Source organism: Chiloscyllium plagiosum, chromosome 26, assembly GCF_004010195.1.
Source record: "Chiloscyllium plagiosum isolate BGI_BamShark_2017 chromosome 26, ASM401019v2, whole genome shotgun sequence".
Taxonomy (NCBI): Eukaryota; Metazoa; Chordata; class Chondrichthyes; order Orectolobiformes; family Hemiscylliidae; genus Chiloscyllium; species Chiloscyllium plagiosum.
Window position 1 is genome coordinate 12379894 of NC_057735.1, and position 17220 is coordinate 12397113.

At 39.7% G+C, this 17220-nt stretch overlaps 1 long non-coding RNA gene across 1 annotated transcript; it reads right to left on the reverse strand.

Annotated features, from left to right (window-relative positions):
- Positions 1-9838: 9838 nt before the first annotated feature.
- LOC122563097 lies at positions 9839-16835 on the reverse strand. The gene is made up of 3 exons (XR_006315481.1): positions 14978-16835; positions 13534-13601; positions 9839-11790 (listed from the first exon to the last, which is right to left on the reverse strand). It is a non-coding gene; the product is annotated as an uncharacterized LOC122563097 (long non-coding RNA).
- Positions 16836-17220: the final 385 nt, after the last annotated feature.

Genomic DNA, 17220 nt, shown 5'->3' on the forward strand with positions numbered 1-17220 from the left:
AAAACCGGGAGGAGCATCCTGGCAAGTTTTTTTTTAAACTGCAGGCAGGGAGGATTATGCCAGTGCCGCGTGCCTTGTTTTTCTTGGGGAAATAATACGGTGATTTATTCAAATTGGGCGAGCCTGCGATTTCGCGGCGACAGATTCGCCATGCCCCCCCTCCCGAATTATGCCGCTTCGTAATTATAAAAAAAATAGTTTTGCAAGTTGTTGGATTGAGCTTCACAAAGATACAGTCTCTCCACGCAGAGGTACATTTTATAATAACGTTTGTGATTTTTTTCCCCTCACATTGCGCGGTAGCCCCGCCGAAATTTGGCGGCAAAACCTGCCACCGCCATCTTGATGCAGAATCGCAGAAGTCTAACTGCGCAGGATAAGGCCATTCTGCCCATCGTGCCCACAGCAGCCCTTCAAAACCAACATCATCGAACCCCTACGAGGTGGAAGTCCACACCGACCCTCCAAAGAGTGTCCCACCCAAATCCATTTCCCTACATTTACCCCTGACTAATGCGCCGAGACTACACATCCCTGAACACCATGAGTAATTTAGCATGGTCAGTTCACGTAACGTGCACATCTTTGGACTGTGGGAAGAAACCAAAGCACCTGGAGAAAACCCACACAGACATGGGGAGAATGTGCAAACTCAACACAGTCAGCCCAGGTTGGAATCGAACCACTGTCCCTGGCACAATAAGGCAACAGTACACAATCCAATTGGATTAGATTACCTATAGTATAGAAATTGACTTGCCCACAGTGCACCCCCTACCAGGCATAGTCCTGCCCTTTTACCTCCTGCTACAATGTGAAAAAGTGACTTTTATATAAAAAATCTCAGAACTTTTAAGTTACTTCTTATGAAGTTCTGGACTTACACATTAATGAACTGAAAGCTTTTCTAAAAGATAAAAGACTTAACAGCAAACTGTGTTTGTTCAATAGATCATTTCAGTTGCACTATGAACTTTTCCTAGATATTTTATGTCTTAGGAACCTGCTTCAGAGCTACCTTATGAAGGAACAGTGCTCCGAAAGCTAGTATTTCCAAATAAACCTGTTGGACTATAACCTGGTTTGTGTAATTTTTAACTTGGTCAACCTAACCCACTTGTACCATACGTTTGGACAGTGCATTCCATACCCTAACTACTTGTTAGGTAAAGACTTTATTTTCCCTATCGTCTTTGCTGCTTTTGCATATCACTTCAAATCTGTCCCCTTGTTCATTTTACAAGGAGCAGTTTCCTCGCTCTGTATGCAGCCAGCTAATTTTTTTGAAACCTTCATCAGATCTCCTTTTAGTGTTCTTCTCTGCACAGAGAACAGTCTTAACTGTTTCAATCTAACTTCAGTTGAAGTTCTCATCCCTAGAATAATTCTTGTAAACCTTTCCAATAAGTTCATATCCTTCCTATAATGTGGTGTTCAGAACCATACACAACACTGGCCAAGGTCTAACAAGTGTGTCACCTTCTTAATAAGTGGTATAGAACGCAAGAATAAAGCCAAGCTTTGTTTACTGCTTGAAATATCACTAATTATCCTGCCACTTTTCATGATAAGGTAGTTAGGAAAATCCACAGAACTATAAACCAGTGAGCCTGATATTGGTGGTGGGCAAGTTATTGGAAAGAATCCTGAGACAGGATTTCCATGTATTTGGAAAGGCAGAAACTGAGTGGGGATAGTCAATATGGCTTTGTGTGTGGGAAATCATGTCTCAGTAACTTGATTGAGTTTTTTGAAGAACTAGGCACGCACAGAGGCCCATTGCTTTTTGTCATTATAAATGATTTGTATGTGAACATAGGAGGTATGGTTAATAAGTTTGCAGATGACACTAAATTGGGACAAAGTATTGCAGGATCTTGGTCATACGGGCCAAGGAGTGCCAAATGAACGGAGTTTGATTTAAATGCTACAATTTGGAAAAGCAAATCAAGGAGGACCTACACCTTAATAGTAAGGTACTGGGGAGCGTTGCTGAACAAAGACCTTGGAGTGCAGGTAAATAGGATAGTGAAAGCAGCATTTGGTATGCTTGCCATTAGCTGTTAGTGTATTCAGTATAGGAGTTGGGAGGTCATTTTACAGCTGAACAGGACATTGGTAAGGCCACTTTTGGAATACTGCGTGCAATTCTGATCTCCCTGATATAGGATGAATGTTGTGAAACTTGAAAGGGTTCAGAAAAGATTTACAAGGATGTTTCTCGGGTTGGAGGGTTTGAGCCACAGGGAGAGACTGAATAGGCTGGGGTTATTTTCTCTGGAGCATCAGGGGCTGTTGGCTGACCTTAAAGGAAGTTTAGAAAATCATGAAGGGCATGGATAGGGTGAATAACCAAGGTCTTTTCCCTGGGTGGGGGGGACCTAAGGGGCAACTTTTTCATACAGACGGTGGTGCGTGTATGGAAAGAGTTGCCAGATGAAGTGGTAGATGCTGGTACAATTACAACATTTAAAAGGCATCTGAGGGTCTGTTCCCATACTGTACAGCTCTATGACTCTGCGCATATAGATCCACGTTCATCTGCCTCTACAGCATCTCACACTTCATCTGTCACCTCCTACCTACTCCACTAACTCGTCTATGTTCTTCTGGAGTTCTGCACTATCCTCAGTTTGAAAATTATTCCAAATTGTGTCATCTGCAAACTTTGAAATTCTTCCATGAACACCAAACATTTTAGATTATAAATAATCAGGAAAAGCCAGGATCCCAATACCAGTCCCTAAGAAACTCCAATACAACCTCATTCACCTGGAAAAAAAAAATACAGTAACCATTACTGTCCTATCACTCAGCTGATTTTGGACCCACTTTGCTCCTGACTCTTCTTTCATGACCTATAACTTTCAAGTCTGTTTGTGTTACTGTATTGAACATAGGAAAGTTCAAGCAGGCCAGATCAACAACCTGCATCATATTTCCAAGGTAATAATGTTGTTTGCTTGAGGGGCCAGTGCAGAAAATGAGCTGAATAGCTTCTTTCTGCACTATATATTTATGATTGTGATGTTGTGGGAAATAATGTTTTGCTGTGGCTTAAAAGGGCAAGCACTCACCTTTTCCAGTGGAAGGCTGCAGATTGAAATCCCACTTCAGGAAACTAGTACAAAAAAAAAGGGCAGGAAAAGTAATGCAATACTGAAGGAATATCAAAGGATGCTGTCCTCTTGCCTGTATTAAGTCAAGGCCAGGCCCCCTTGTGCTGCAGTAAGAATCACACCAGTTTCAAAACCTCTAATCCTTTCTCCACAGATGCTTCTACCTGCGCTTCTCCAGCATTTTCTGTTTTTGTTTCAGTTTTCCAGCATCAGTAGTATTGTATTTGTTGTGGAAATAAAAACCCCTTTGAAATAATGGTAAGTACAACAGGGGTATTTCCAACAGACCCCATCCAATATTTATCCTTCAAAATCAACATCACAAGATAATTCCAGTCACTTTGCCATTGTGTGCATATTAAGTGTCACGTATCCTAAATTATAACAGTGGCTATCAGCTAATGAAGTATTGCATTGACTGACAGTGGAAAGCACTATTAAAACGCAAGGCTTGTCTTTTAAAAGACTGGTCATTGGGATAGAGATTTGGTTTAGGATCCTGGCAAAATCCTTTTCCTAAATGCAATGAGAAACAGAATGCAACAGTTCAAAGGCTATCAGGAGGAAACAGAAGTGGTACACAGGATAAAGTTAATAGTCATAGAGATGTACAGCATGGAAATAGACCCTTTGGTCCAAACCGTCCATGCCAACCAGATATCCCAACCCAATCTAGTCCCACCTGCCAGCACCGGGCTCACATCCCTCCAAACCTTCCTATTCATATACCCATCCAAATGCCTTTTAAATGTTGCAATTGTACCAGCCTCCACCACTTCCTCTGGCAGCTTATTCCATATATGTACCACCCTCTGTGTGAAAAAGTTGCCCCTTTAGGTCCCTTTTATATCTTTCCCCTCTCACCCTAAACCTATCCCCGATCCCAGGGAAAAGACTTTGTCTATTTATCCTATCCATGCCCCTCATGATTTTGTAAACCTCTATAAGGTCACCCCTCAACCTCCGATGCTCCAGGGAAAACAGCCCCAGCCTGTTCAGCCTCTCCCTAGCTATGAACCTGCACTCCAAGGTCTCTTTCTTCAGCAACACTCCCTAGGACCTTACCATTAAGTACATTGGTCCTGCTAAGATTTGCTTTCCCAAAATGCAGCACCTCGCATTTTTCTGAATTAAACTCCATCTGCCACTTCTCAGCCCATTGGCCCATCTGGTCAAGATCCTGTTGTAATCACCTTCAATTTTGGTGTCATCTGCAAACTTATTAACTGTACCTCTTATGCTTACATCCAAATCATTTATGTAAATGACAAAAAGTAGTGGACCCAGCACAGATCCTTGTGGCATTCCATTGGTCATAGGCCTCCAGTCTGAAAAACAACCCTCCACCACCAACCTGTCTTGTACCTTTGAACCAGTTCTGTATCCAAATGACTAGTTCTCCCTGTATTCCGTGAGATCTAACCTTGCTCACCAGTCTCCCATGGGGAACGTTGTCGAACGCCTTACTCAAGTCCACATATATCACATCTACTGCTCTGCCCTCATCGATCCTCTTCGTTACTTCTTCAAAAAACTCAATCAAGTTTGTGAGACATGATTTTCCACGCACAAAGCCATGTTGACTATCCCTAATGAGTCCTTTCCCTTCCAAATACATGTATATCCTGTCCCTCAGGATTCCCTCCAACAATTTGCCCACCACTGACGTCAGGCTCACTGGTCAATAATTCCCTGGCTTGTCCTTACCACTCTTCTTAAACAGTGGCACCATGTTAGCCAACGTTCAGTCTTCTGTCACCTCACCTGTGACTATCGACGAGACAAATATCTCAGCAAGAGGCCCACACTTCTCTAGCTTCCCAGAGTTCTAGAGTACATCTGCTCAGGTCCTGGGGATTTATCCACCTTTACCCATTTCAAGACATCCAGTACTTCCTTAATTCTATTTGCCAAAGCTATCTCATGTCCACTTTCTGCCCTCCTGTTTTCCCTCTTAAGTATACTCCTACTGCCTTTATACTCTAAGGATTCACTCGATCTATCCTGTCTATACCTGACATATGCTTCCTTTTTCTTAACCAAACCCTCAATTTCTTCAGTCATCAGCATTCCCTATACCTACCAGCATTTGCTTTCATCCTAACAGGAATATTCTTTCTCTGGATTCTCGTTTTCTCATTTCTGAAGGCCTCCCATTTCCCAGCTATCCCTTTACCTGCCCCCAATTACCTTTTGAATGTTCTTGCCTAATACCGTCAAAATTGGCCCTTCTGCAATTTAGAACTTCAACTTTTAGATGTGGTCTATCCTATTCCATCACTATTTTAAATCTAATAGATTTATGGTCGTTAGCCCCAAAGTGCTCCCCCACTGACAGCTCAGTCACCTGCCCTGCCTTGTTTCCTAAGAGCAGGTCACTTCTACCCCAAAAGAGATTCCACTGATCCAAAAATGTAAATCTTTCTCCCATACACCAGCTCCTCAGCCATACATTCACCTGCTCTATCCTCCAATTCCTGTCCTCACTAGCTCGTAGTACCAGGAATAATCCAGATATTACTACTCTTGAGGATCTCCTTTTTAAATTCCTGCCCAACTTTCTGTAACCTCCCTTCAGAATCTCAACCTTTTCCCTTCCTATGTTGTTGGTTCCAATGTGGACAATGACCTCTCCTGGCCCCTCTTCCCCTTGAGAACATTCTGCACCCTCTCTTGATCCTGACACCAGGGAAGCAATACACCATTCTGATTTTTTACTGCTGGCCACAGAAACGTCTGTCTGTACTTTGGACTAGAGAGTCCCTTACACAATTGATCTCTTGGAACCCAACGTACCCCTCATTGCATTAGAGCCAGTCTGAATACCAGAAACTTGGCTGTTCATGCTATGTTTCCCTGTGACTCAAATCACCCCCTACATTTTCCAAAACAGCATACTTGTTTGAAATGGGGATAGCCACAGAAGACTGCTGCACTACTTGCCTACCTCTTACCTTTCCTGAAGTTAACCCATCTATGTGACTGTATCTGAGACTTTCCCCCCCTTCCTATAACTGCCATCCATCACATGCTGTTGCAAATTCCTCACTGCCTCTAACTCTCTCTCCAACCGATCCATTCAATCTGATAGGATTCGCAACCAACAGTATTTATTGCAGATTTAATCCACAGTAACCCTTAAACTCTCTTTAAACTCCCACATGTGGCACGAAGCGCATATCACTCCTGTAAAGGCCATTTTTGCTCCTTCACAATCTGCAGACCCAGAAAATAACACAGTCTTATTCCTCCACAAAACACTGCCCCAGGTTAAATTAATAGTTACGGCTTATATTTTAAGTTTAATCAAGAGATACAACGCAAAAAAAAATAATCAAAAATGAACCCGCTCTACTCACTACTGCAGACTTTCTGTAGCCATACTTAAAACAATTCACTTATCTGTTTCTGTGCTGTGACTTTGCCCAAACAGTTCCTCCAAGGTCAGTTGTGAATTTCACTGTTAGTTAATTTTCCCAGACGCACTCCTATGTCCAGCGATACATGAATTCAAATAGCAAAGGCAGTAACTGTATTGGTTCATTGTGGTGTCAGTTTCTTTCTCTCTCCTGCACTGACCTTGCCATGTGCTTCCTTTGTTTGTTCTTCTCCCTTTTAAAATTGCTGTTGTTTTGACTTTTTTTCTCAAGTTCCAAAACAATGCTACAGCATATAAAACAGTAATTGCTGCTCCTGGAAGTCGAGGAAATCACCTCCGACACCTAAAATACCTCAAATAAGGAGCAGCTGTTACAGCCAGAATTTTTTCCCGTCCTCCATCTTGGATTACCCAGAATCCTTTCTATAACTTACTCAAAAATGCAGTGAACCTACTGTAAGTAGTAGAAGCAGAAGGCAGCTATTTGACCTATAAAGTCTGCTCAACAATTCAATGAGATCATGGCTGATCTGATAATGCTCAAATCCACTTTCCTGCATTATCCCATTAGTCTTTGATTCCCTTATTCCACGTGGGCATCTGCTCATCTTATTAAAAATTAGTGGGTCACCGAATTTACCATCTAATATTCTTGCATACTGTGCACGGAAGAAAATTCTGATGAACTGTGTGTCTGAGAACCCGCCAAGCTTGCTGGGGTGGCGGAAATTAATTATGGAGCATATTCCGTTGGATTTTCTTTGACAAACACAGTGCACCACACAACAGACCATTTTTATAAGACATGGCAGCCCTACTTGAGTTATTTGGATATAGAGTTGTCGGCTATCTTAACTAGGGAGTTTGTTTAACCAGGTTGGTTAGGTTTGTTGAGCCCTGGGTCCTGGAGGTGGGACTCCTGAGTTAATACGGGTACATACACAATGCTCCCGTTCTTTTGTTTAGGAGCTTTGTGCTGAGCATAGCTGTTTTGTATCTGTATTTTCTCTTTTGCTTTTTAAAAAAATCTATTAGTTATTTCCTTACTTATTGTTGTTGCTTTGCAGTGTTAGGGTTTATTGTATATTATAGGGTAGGTTAGTAGACAGTAGTACTGTAATTTGTGTATTTTTTCTCTATTATACAGATTTGTTGATTGTATTTTTCAATAATTTTATATGTTTGTAAAGTTAAAAAATTTGCTAATAAATATTTATTAAAAAATTATTGAATCAGCTAGGGAACTAGGCTTTGGCCACAAAATAGCGCTCTGCCTTACGGGACTGCATGAAACCAATGATCGTTTGTCACAGGGTATAGTTGAGATCTGGGTAGGGCAGCTGAAAATCTTTACCCCATATATAGGAACTATTCTATTTTCAAATTTTTGCCAATGTTTCCAAAATTACTGCTGGTTTAAATTACAGGGTTGATATTCTGACAAAAAGTAAAATGCTAGGTGATGGATCTGAAGTAAGAATGCTGGAAAAGTTTCAGTCAGGAACTATTCGCAAAGGGGAAAGAAAAAGTGAAAAGTGAACTTTGTTTCCTCCACAGATGCTTCCCAACCTTGGATTTTCCTAGCATTGTATTTTTATTTCTAATGTACTGACAATTTGTTAATTACTTTGCTACCACTTTAAAGACTCTACATAAATCAAACATCGTACTGTTAGTTTTAAAAGTTATGAAAAGAAGGATAAAATGTACCTATTATGGAAGTCTTAAGGGTATGAAACAAGAACTTTCAAAAGTTGTTTGGAGTAGACCGTTTGCAGATAAAGAGATGACTGACAAGTGGTAAGCCTTCAAAAAAGTGTGATAATGAGAGTTCACAATCAATGTTATGTTAGAGTGAAAGGCAAGGCTAGTAAGATTAGGGAACAGTGGATGAATGGAGATGTTGAGGTTGTAGTCAAGAAGTTTAAAGAAAATAATCTTTTATTAGATATTGACAACTGGGATCAACTGAATCTGTCGGAGAGTATGAAGGATGTAGGGGCATTCTTAAGAAGGAAATCAGGAAGGCAAAGACTGGATGAGAGATAGCCTTGGCAGATATAGAATCTTTTTGGATTCCCCTGAGAGCTAGAGATCAACTGGAGAGATTAGAACCCTTCAAAGATCAATGGGGTTTCTGTATTGAACCTCAGGAAATTGGAAAATGAACATTTTGCAAATTTGAGACAAATGGAGGCTCCAAAACTCAGGGAACTAAATATTGAAGTTTTGAAAATAGTTCACATTACAGAAGAGGAAGTGCAGGAGGTCTTTGAAAATATGAAGGTTGATAACTCCCCAGGACCTAATCCAGTGAATCCCAGGACATTGTGGAAAGCGAGAGGGGAACTTGCCGAGCCCACAAAAATATCTGTATTGTCTTATACGAGGGAAGTACTGGTGGGTAGGTAACATTGTGCCATTGTTTAAGAAAGGCTGTAAGGAGAAACCTAAAAATGATAGACCTGGGAGTCTGACATTGATGGTAGATCAGTTGTTGGAAGAGATTCTCAAAAAATGGGATTTAAATGCATTCGGAGAGGCAAAGATTGATTAAGAATAGTCAGCATGGTTATGTGAGGGGGAAATCGTGCCTTACTAACCTGGAGTTTTTTTTCCAGGAAGTACCAAAAATAATGGAGGGCAGAGCAGTGGACATTGTTTACTTGGACTTTAGTAAAGCCTTTGACCAGTTCTGCATGTTAGACTAATAAAGTATGTCACATGGGATTCAGATGCATCTTGCCAATTGGATCCAAAATTGGCTTTACAGTAGGAGACAGAGGGTAACTGTGGAGGGTTGTTTTTCATACTGGAGGCTGGTGACTAGTGGTGTTCCATAGGGATTGGTACTGGGTTGACTTGTCATTTATGTATATTCTCATCCAAATAACTTACAATGCATGGTCAATAAGTTTGCATATGACACCAAAATTGGTGGTATAGTGAACAGTGATGGCTATGATTACAAGGAGATCTTGATCAATTGGGTCTATAGGCTGACTGGCAGATGAAATTCAATTTGGATGAATAAAGGGTATTCAATTTGGTAATACAAACAAGTTCAGGGTTTGTACAGTTAATGTAGGGCCCTGGGTAGGGTTGTAGAACACATCTAGGGGTTCAGGTACCTAATTCTTTGAAATAACCACCCCATCTACTTGTGGTGCATAAGACTATTTAGCACACTTGCCCTCTTTACACAGACCTTCGATTTAGGAGTTTGAACATCATGTTGTCTGGAACTTTGAAGTTCTGTGTGCAGTTCTGGTTGCCCCGTTATAGGAAAGGATATTATTAAACTGGAGAGGATTCAGAAAAGTTTACCAAGATGTTGCCAGGAATGGAGGGTTTGAGTTTCAACAACCAAAAGGAAAAAAAAAACACTAGAAAGGCTGGGACTTTTGACTGGAGGAAACAAGTTTCAAAAATTATGAGAGGCATCAATAAGATGAACAACAAGTGTCTTTTCCTAGGGTGGAGTTGTTCAAAATTAGGGTTATATTAAGGGGAGAGAAAAATTTAACTACAGGAGGGACTTTGTTTTTATTTTAAAAACAAATGGTGTGGAGTAGATGCCAGAGAAAATGATGGATATAGGTAGAGTTACAATGTTGAGACATTTAGATAGGTTCACTAGTAGGAAAAAGTTGAGGGTTATGGTCCAAGCGCAGGCAGGTGGGACTAGTTCAGTTTAGGAATATGGTCAGCGTGGACCATTTGTACCAAAGCGTCCCTGATTTCATGCTGTGAAACTCTATTCAAAAGATCTCCTTGTAATCATCCAACACTGCTGCTTCATTGGATTGTAATCAGAGTCAGAGTCAAAGTAGGACCAAAAGGCATGGAGAGTTCTAAGATTGGGAAAGTTACATAGATGGCAAAGAGTAAGGCCACTTAGGGGAACTGCATGTGAGGATAACATTAAAATAGAAGCATTCAGAAATTGGAAATTCAAAGTCAGAGTACAATATTATACACAAATGAGATGGTGCAAATTCAGAGTTAGACAGTGAGTTCCTGATGAACTTAAGTTCATGAAGGGTGCCAAGGCAGTATTGCAACATTTGAGATCACAAAAAAGGCTGTTGAAACCTTCACCTGTAAAAGGAATGACAAAAAAAAGTTGAAAATTACAGAGTACACATGCCATTGTTATTGATATAAATCCTTTGCACCTAGAGTGCACTATGGAACTCTGAGTAGTTTAGAAACATCAACCTTTCAAAGTAATTCTAAACTTACAAGTCACTCAATTCATTGTCAAGAAAAATTTGAATGTTAAATTAATTTAAGATGGTAGCAAATCTGCTTTAAATATATATTACCACCCTTCTACTGAAGACAACCAACCATATTATACTTGTCCCATTTTGTGCTTCAAAACAAAGCTTCAAGGACATTACACAATTTGGATTTCAGCAGCTCAAATCTGTTCTTGTTGCTAGAAGCATCACCACATCTTGGTTATCAGAGGTGTAGTATTTAATAAACACTAAGGGTTAGTATAGTTGCATGCTAGAAATGGTGTTGCAAGATTGAGATGGTCTTAAACTGAAGGGACAAGTAAAATGTATATGTCAAAGTCTGGGACTTGTAGTGCAAGTAAGTTTTTGGTAGAGTTTTGGCCCAAGTGAAATATCAAGAGAACTTAATTATCCCTTTAAGATTGGTAAAGAATTTATAATGAATCGTTTCCTATGAAACTTTACAAACTGATCACAAACTCAATTTATGTCCTTCCAACATACATCTCGTATTTGGCACAAACTGCGAAAGTTAATATTGAAAGGCATCATTTCCAAACCAAAAGTTGAAAAAAAAATGCTGTGTAACTGGACTTAAATCACAAACTGAACAGCAAATTCACGATAAGTGCTTTCTATAATCACATTCTCCATTTTAGGATTACTTGACACTGATACTAAATGAAGTCCATAATAAGTTCACTTTTCCATGACAGATGTTTAAACCAAATGCATCTAATATGGCATACAAAGATATAGCAAACCTCCTCATTCAGCAGTTTTAGACAGACGCATGTATAGTGCAAAGTCTCAGCATAGGACAAGAATCAGTTACTGAAATCTTCCACATATCTGCAAGCATGATTTGTCTTTTTTTTTTAAAAAAAAAAAGCAGCTCACAGAATAATTCAAGTAGATCATATGGCCTGTTGAGCTTGCTCCACTGTTTAGTATGATCATTGTTGATCTTGGGGGGTACTACACTTCATACCCCTTTATTTCTTGTTGCGTGTGCAACCACATATCTGAATAGGAGATAGAGGCTCTGCAGCATAAAGAGGAATAAAAATAGAAGAGCAGTTATATTTAAATGATATTTCATGCTATCTATTCAAAATGTATTACAGATTTTACACTAGATTTTAAAAACTGATTTATTAAGCCAGGTTTTTTTTTTAATCCCACTTAAAACATAATGTACATGGATTGAAAATAGATGAAAACTTCTTCAATTTCTTCCCATATTCCATTTGAAACCTGAACAATTAATAGCCATCCAGAAAGCATGGAAGCCAAAAGCCTGCACATAAAGCATTTCCACCCAGCGCATTTATATTGCAACTAATTAAGAATGGAAATAATTGAACAAATGGGGAGGCACAGTGGTTAGCACTGCCACCTCTCAGCTCCACGTTTGATTCCATGCATCCTTGGGTGACTATGCAAACTCCACACACACACACATTCTCCCAGCATCTGCTGGAGTTGTCTCAGGATGCTCCAGTTTCCTCTCAATCCAAAGGATGTGGATTAGCCATCCGAAATGTAGGGTTTCAGGGATAGAGTGGATACGGAGGGGGTGGGATGCCGAGTATGGACTCCATGGGGCTGAATGGCCTGCTTCCACATTGCAGTGTTCTATGACTGAATTAGAAACCCCCAGTGCAGGATACAGGGCTACAAACTCAAAAGCATCAACTCAGGCATTCAAATTCATACTGAAAAAAGGGTACAGGAACAAAATTTACATTTTCAATTAAGTGAAACCCTACTGCTGCAAAACCACTAGAAACCAAACCAGGAATAAAGAGAAATTTATTTTTCCATGTTACTAATGCTTATACAAGAATCAATATTCATATCCCACTTAGTGATATATATATTTTATTTGTATATAAAGGTGTTAATTTGTACCTTAGGGTCTTTTCCCCACCCCCAAAAAAAGTTGACATTTTATGCCTAATAATCAGCCTGTCAATAAATTAGTTGGCTCCCAGTATCCAAACCAATTAGTTAGAACATTAACAAGCTCTGATGCTTCACATTGCAATCCCCATTTACATACAAAGTGCTGTATGATACCATAGGAACAGGATGCTGCCTCACCTGCTGTGCTTTTCCAGCACCACTCTGATCTAAACTCTGGTTTCCAGCATCTGCAGTCCTCACTTTTGCCTGTATGATACCATGTCAGACTTAATATAAAACTTTATCAATAAGTTGGGATGCTTTTTAAAATTAATTGCTCCAAGCCCAAAACTCTTCAAATTACAAGAATGACACCTAACCAAATTCCAAAGTACATGAACGCAGTTGGCACAAGAGACTCATTGCTGTATTGGGCTTTCTCATCCAAACATCTGTTGTTCTCAGATCTAAGTTTTAGTTGAATCAACAAAGCAAAGTCAATGTTGTTTTAAATTCATAATGCAACTACTACTAGTAGAGGGATACACAAGGTTTGCAAGTATTTATTGGGCTTGCAAGTGGCACATCTACCTTCAGTTTCCAGGCTATATTCAATGATCCACAAACTTCAGAAGTTTCCATTAAATGGCAGAAAAAGTAAAAGCAAAAGTAGAAGGGGGAAGGCAAAAGCTTAGCGGTATCAATCGCTGGACTGTTAATGCAGAGACCCAGACAATGTTTTGAAGAACTGCAGATGGTAGAACTTGGATTCAATAAAAACACCTGGAATTAAGAGTCTAAAGATGAATCTATTGTTGATTGTTGGAGACATTCGAGAACCAGATCGATGTCTATCAGGGAAGGAAATTGCTGTCCTTACCTGACTGGCCTATGAGATACTCCAGACCCACAGCTGAAATGTTTGACAATTACCAGCACTGCCTTCACCTGGTGAAAGAAAAATAGTTAACGTTCTTGTGAATATAACAAGACCTTAATTCTGCAAACTAACTTGTAATGTTAAGTACTGTAAAAATGTGTATTAACTCAATCCCTACAATTTGACTACCAATGTAAAACAGATCTATAGCAGATGCCATTTCCCCAACCCTCCACTCATCCCTGGAACATCAGGGCAAGGATACCTATGAGCAGGAGTCTGACATCGACTACAGCTTGACCTGCTGTGCTTTTCCAGCACCACTAATCTAGACTCTGATTTCCAGCATCTGCAGTCCTCACTTTTTCCCCCCCCCAGTTGATTTTAACCTTACTGTGAATCCTCTTGCAAGGATGCCTACCTTGAAGTACTCCTCTCTCTACAAGAATCTGAGTCTCTCACTGCAACCCACAGGTCTTCATCTCAGCCCTGAAGCTCTTCAACTATGTCCTGAAACAGACTTGCTGTCCTATCACCTTCATCCCCACCTATTGTGGTCTGGAGTTACCTTCTCCCCAGCCCCACCCCCCCCAAATCTCTCCACTCCAGATACTCCCAGCCTTCATTCCTGATGAAGGACTTTTGCCCGAAACGTCAATTTTCCTGCTCTTCCGTTGCTGCTTTTCCAGCACCACTAAAATTTACAACTTCTTCACTGTCCTGTCCAGACTGATCTCAAAACTGAGATTTAGGTCTTGGCTCTGCCCTGCACAACTGTATCCTCGGCTTCCTGATGCTGAGACAGCAGTGAAGATTGACAACTGTACCTCCTCCACAGTAACCCTCAACACTGAAGGCCCCCCTTGCATTCTCAGCCAATTACTGTCCTTCCTGAATACCCGTAACTAAGTAGCAAAATTCCAACCAAAATATCTACGAATTTGAGTTTATCAGTCCTAAGTATCATCAGCAATGAGCAGTCGAAAGGAGAAAGTGTGCTTGGTGGTGTGGTGCAATGTTAACAACCTGTCTCAATGTCATCAAAACAAACTGATATTGGACTTCAGGAAGAAGTGAGAATGCATCTACAAAATCAGCAGAACGAAGGTTGTGGGGGTTGGTAGTACCAAGTTCCGAGGAATGGCAATAAGCTGTTCTGGAATTCCAATGTGACAGTCAAGAGGGCACAATAATGCCTCCTCTTCCTCAGACAGCTTAGGAAATTCAACTACACAAAAAAACCCTCAAATTTTGAAAGAAAGATGCACCACGAAACATACTAGCCAGGTGCTTAACAGCCTGGTTTGGAACTGCTCTGCCCAGGACTGTAAGAAACTACAGAAGATAGAGTGCACAGCCCAGAATATCACAGTAGCCAACCTTCCAGCCATGGGCCTCATTTGTCCATTATTGCTGCAGCAAGGCTGCCAAATCAAAGACTCACCCCACCCCTGAAGTGTTCTTCTACAGGCAGGAGATACAGAAGCTTGAACACCAGCAGTTCAAGAGTAGCTTCTTCCCTGCCGTTGGACTGATGAATGGACTCGCCAGCCTCAAACAAAATGTTGATCTTGCTTTGTGCACATCTTGTGTTAAATCCCAGAGAAGGGTTACACCCAAAATGTTGACTTTCCACTCCTGATGTTGCCTAACTTGTTATGTCCTTCCAGCCTTCTGCTTGTCACTCTATACAGGTTCTTTTTCAACCTGTGATCTGCATGTTCTTACTGACTATAATCTTCCTGTACTGCTTGTAAACAAAGCCTTTTCACCATACTTTGGTAAACATGACAATAAATCAAAACATGTAAAGATTAAGTAACAACCAAAATTCTCCATGCATTAGCTGCCACCATTCCCATGCATTTCAGCTAGCAGTGTGTAACCTTAAAAAAAAAAGTGACTTAAATATGGAATTTCATTTTTGTTTATCCATTTCGAAGCCGAAAAACAAGTTTGAAATTCCCCCTCAATTGCCATGGAATCAGGAAATGAATTTATCATCTTGAAGGCATCCTAAAAAATTTCACAACCAAGCTTCATTTCTAGATTCAGCAACACCCAGGAGTTAGTAAAATAGCTCATTTTCCCAACAAATACTCAGATAAAGGGTGGTATACAAAACAGCTGAATTCTCATTTCCCCACCATCCTTGGGGCACTACAGCATAGAAACATCTTGCATTGTCCCAGTTTGTTGTTTTTGATTTCCTCTCAAATCATGAGGGGCTTTTGAATTATATTAGATTTTGAACCACAGCAAAAGTCTAAAGCATTCAACCTTTATCCCACAAAGTCAGAACACTTAATAAAATTGTTTTTATTGCATATATTACATTTCACATAAAAAAATTCAAAAACCACAAGTGCATGACTGCCTGAAATTCACTTGATTATAAATTTTTTTATGGCACCAGAATGAGGTAGTCATAGGATTGCATTCTTAGTCACCAATACAAGCATGCAGTTTGAGGTTAAAGATGACAGCACACATTGCAAGGTTGAAACACTTCACTAAAGTCAGAGTTATAGTCCTATATTAGAATCACAGGTCACATCATTCTTTCACAATACATACATAGGTATAGCATAGAGTTGAGAGAGAGCAAGCAGCTCAATTTAAATTGTATCCAGTTTGCCAGAACCAGAGAAAGGGGCTTTCTATTTATGGTCAATACACTCAGGTGACATAAGCAATATTGGGAACTTACTATTCAAAAAAGGAGCTTTGCAATCATTACGTGCATGATGTTTCCTTTTAGTGTGCCAACTATTAAAATTGCATGCTGTGAGGGAAGTACAAGTATTGTGTAACCCATGCATAAGTACCATTGTAAGTGAGTTTATAAAATAAAAATAGTGATATGATCACTTCTTCCTGGTATTCCAGTTTGTCGATTAACATTTGGTACATAGTCTCATCCAAAAACAGGTATTCGTCATTTCAAACGTGCATTCAAAGCCAGTTGGATTTATAATTTGAAATATGAATTTCCATTTCCCAAAAATCAACTTTAAAGCTACCATAAAAATGTTTAATTATTCAGAACACTTTTACAGTTATTAACTAGCAAATTGCAGAAAGTTTTACAGCTGATCAAACTGTGCATGTTATTATGCAAGATTTCCCCAATGTGACTTTCTACACAAATTATAGTTTGGAGATTGCTGGACACAAAGCATAAATATTGTTACTGAGAATTTGCTTGCAACTAGCCTCAAAATTACAGATTGTCATATGGTAAAAGACCTGAAAGGCAATCCTATGCTCACTGTGACAGTGTAAGGATGGAGGAAATTTAAACATAGTGAATTGTTTCCAAAGATTGTAATTACAATACAGAAAATGACAGGATTTCAAAAAAAATAGACATTGCTCAAAAGTTACAAAATAAAAGGCAATTAAAAAAAAAAAATTCCTTCTTTATTTACCTGAGAATTCAGATTTCTCTTTTCAATAATCAAAAACCCAATTCAGGGTTTGCCAAATTCCTAAACTGGTATCAAGCCTAGGAACTACAGCATGCAAAATAACTGGTTTATACAGTGGTACAAAAAGAGATGACAAATGTCAGCATGTGATTAGTAATTCATTCTCAAGAGTTGCATTTTAGGTGATAAAGGCCAAAAAAATTTTGAATACACTATTGGTCTAAAAAGGAGTATTTCTGGATTGAATATTTATGTT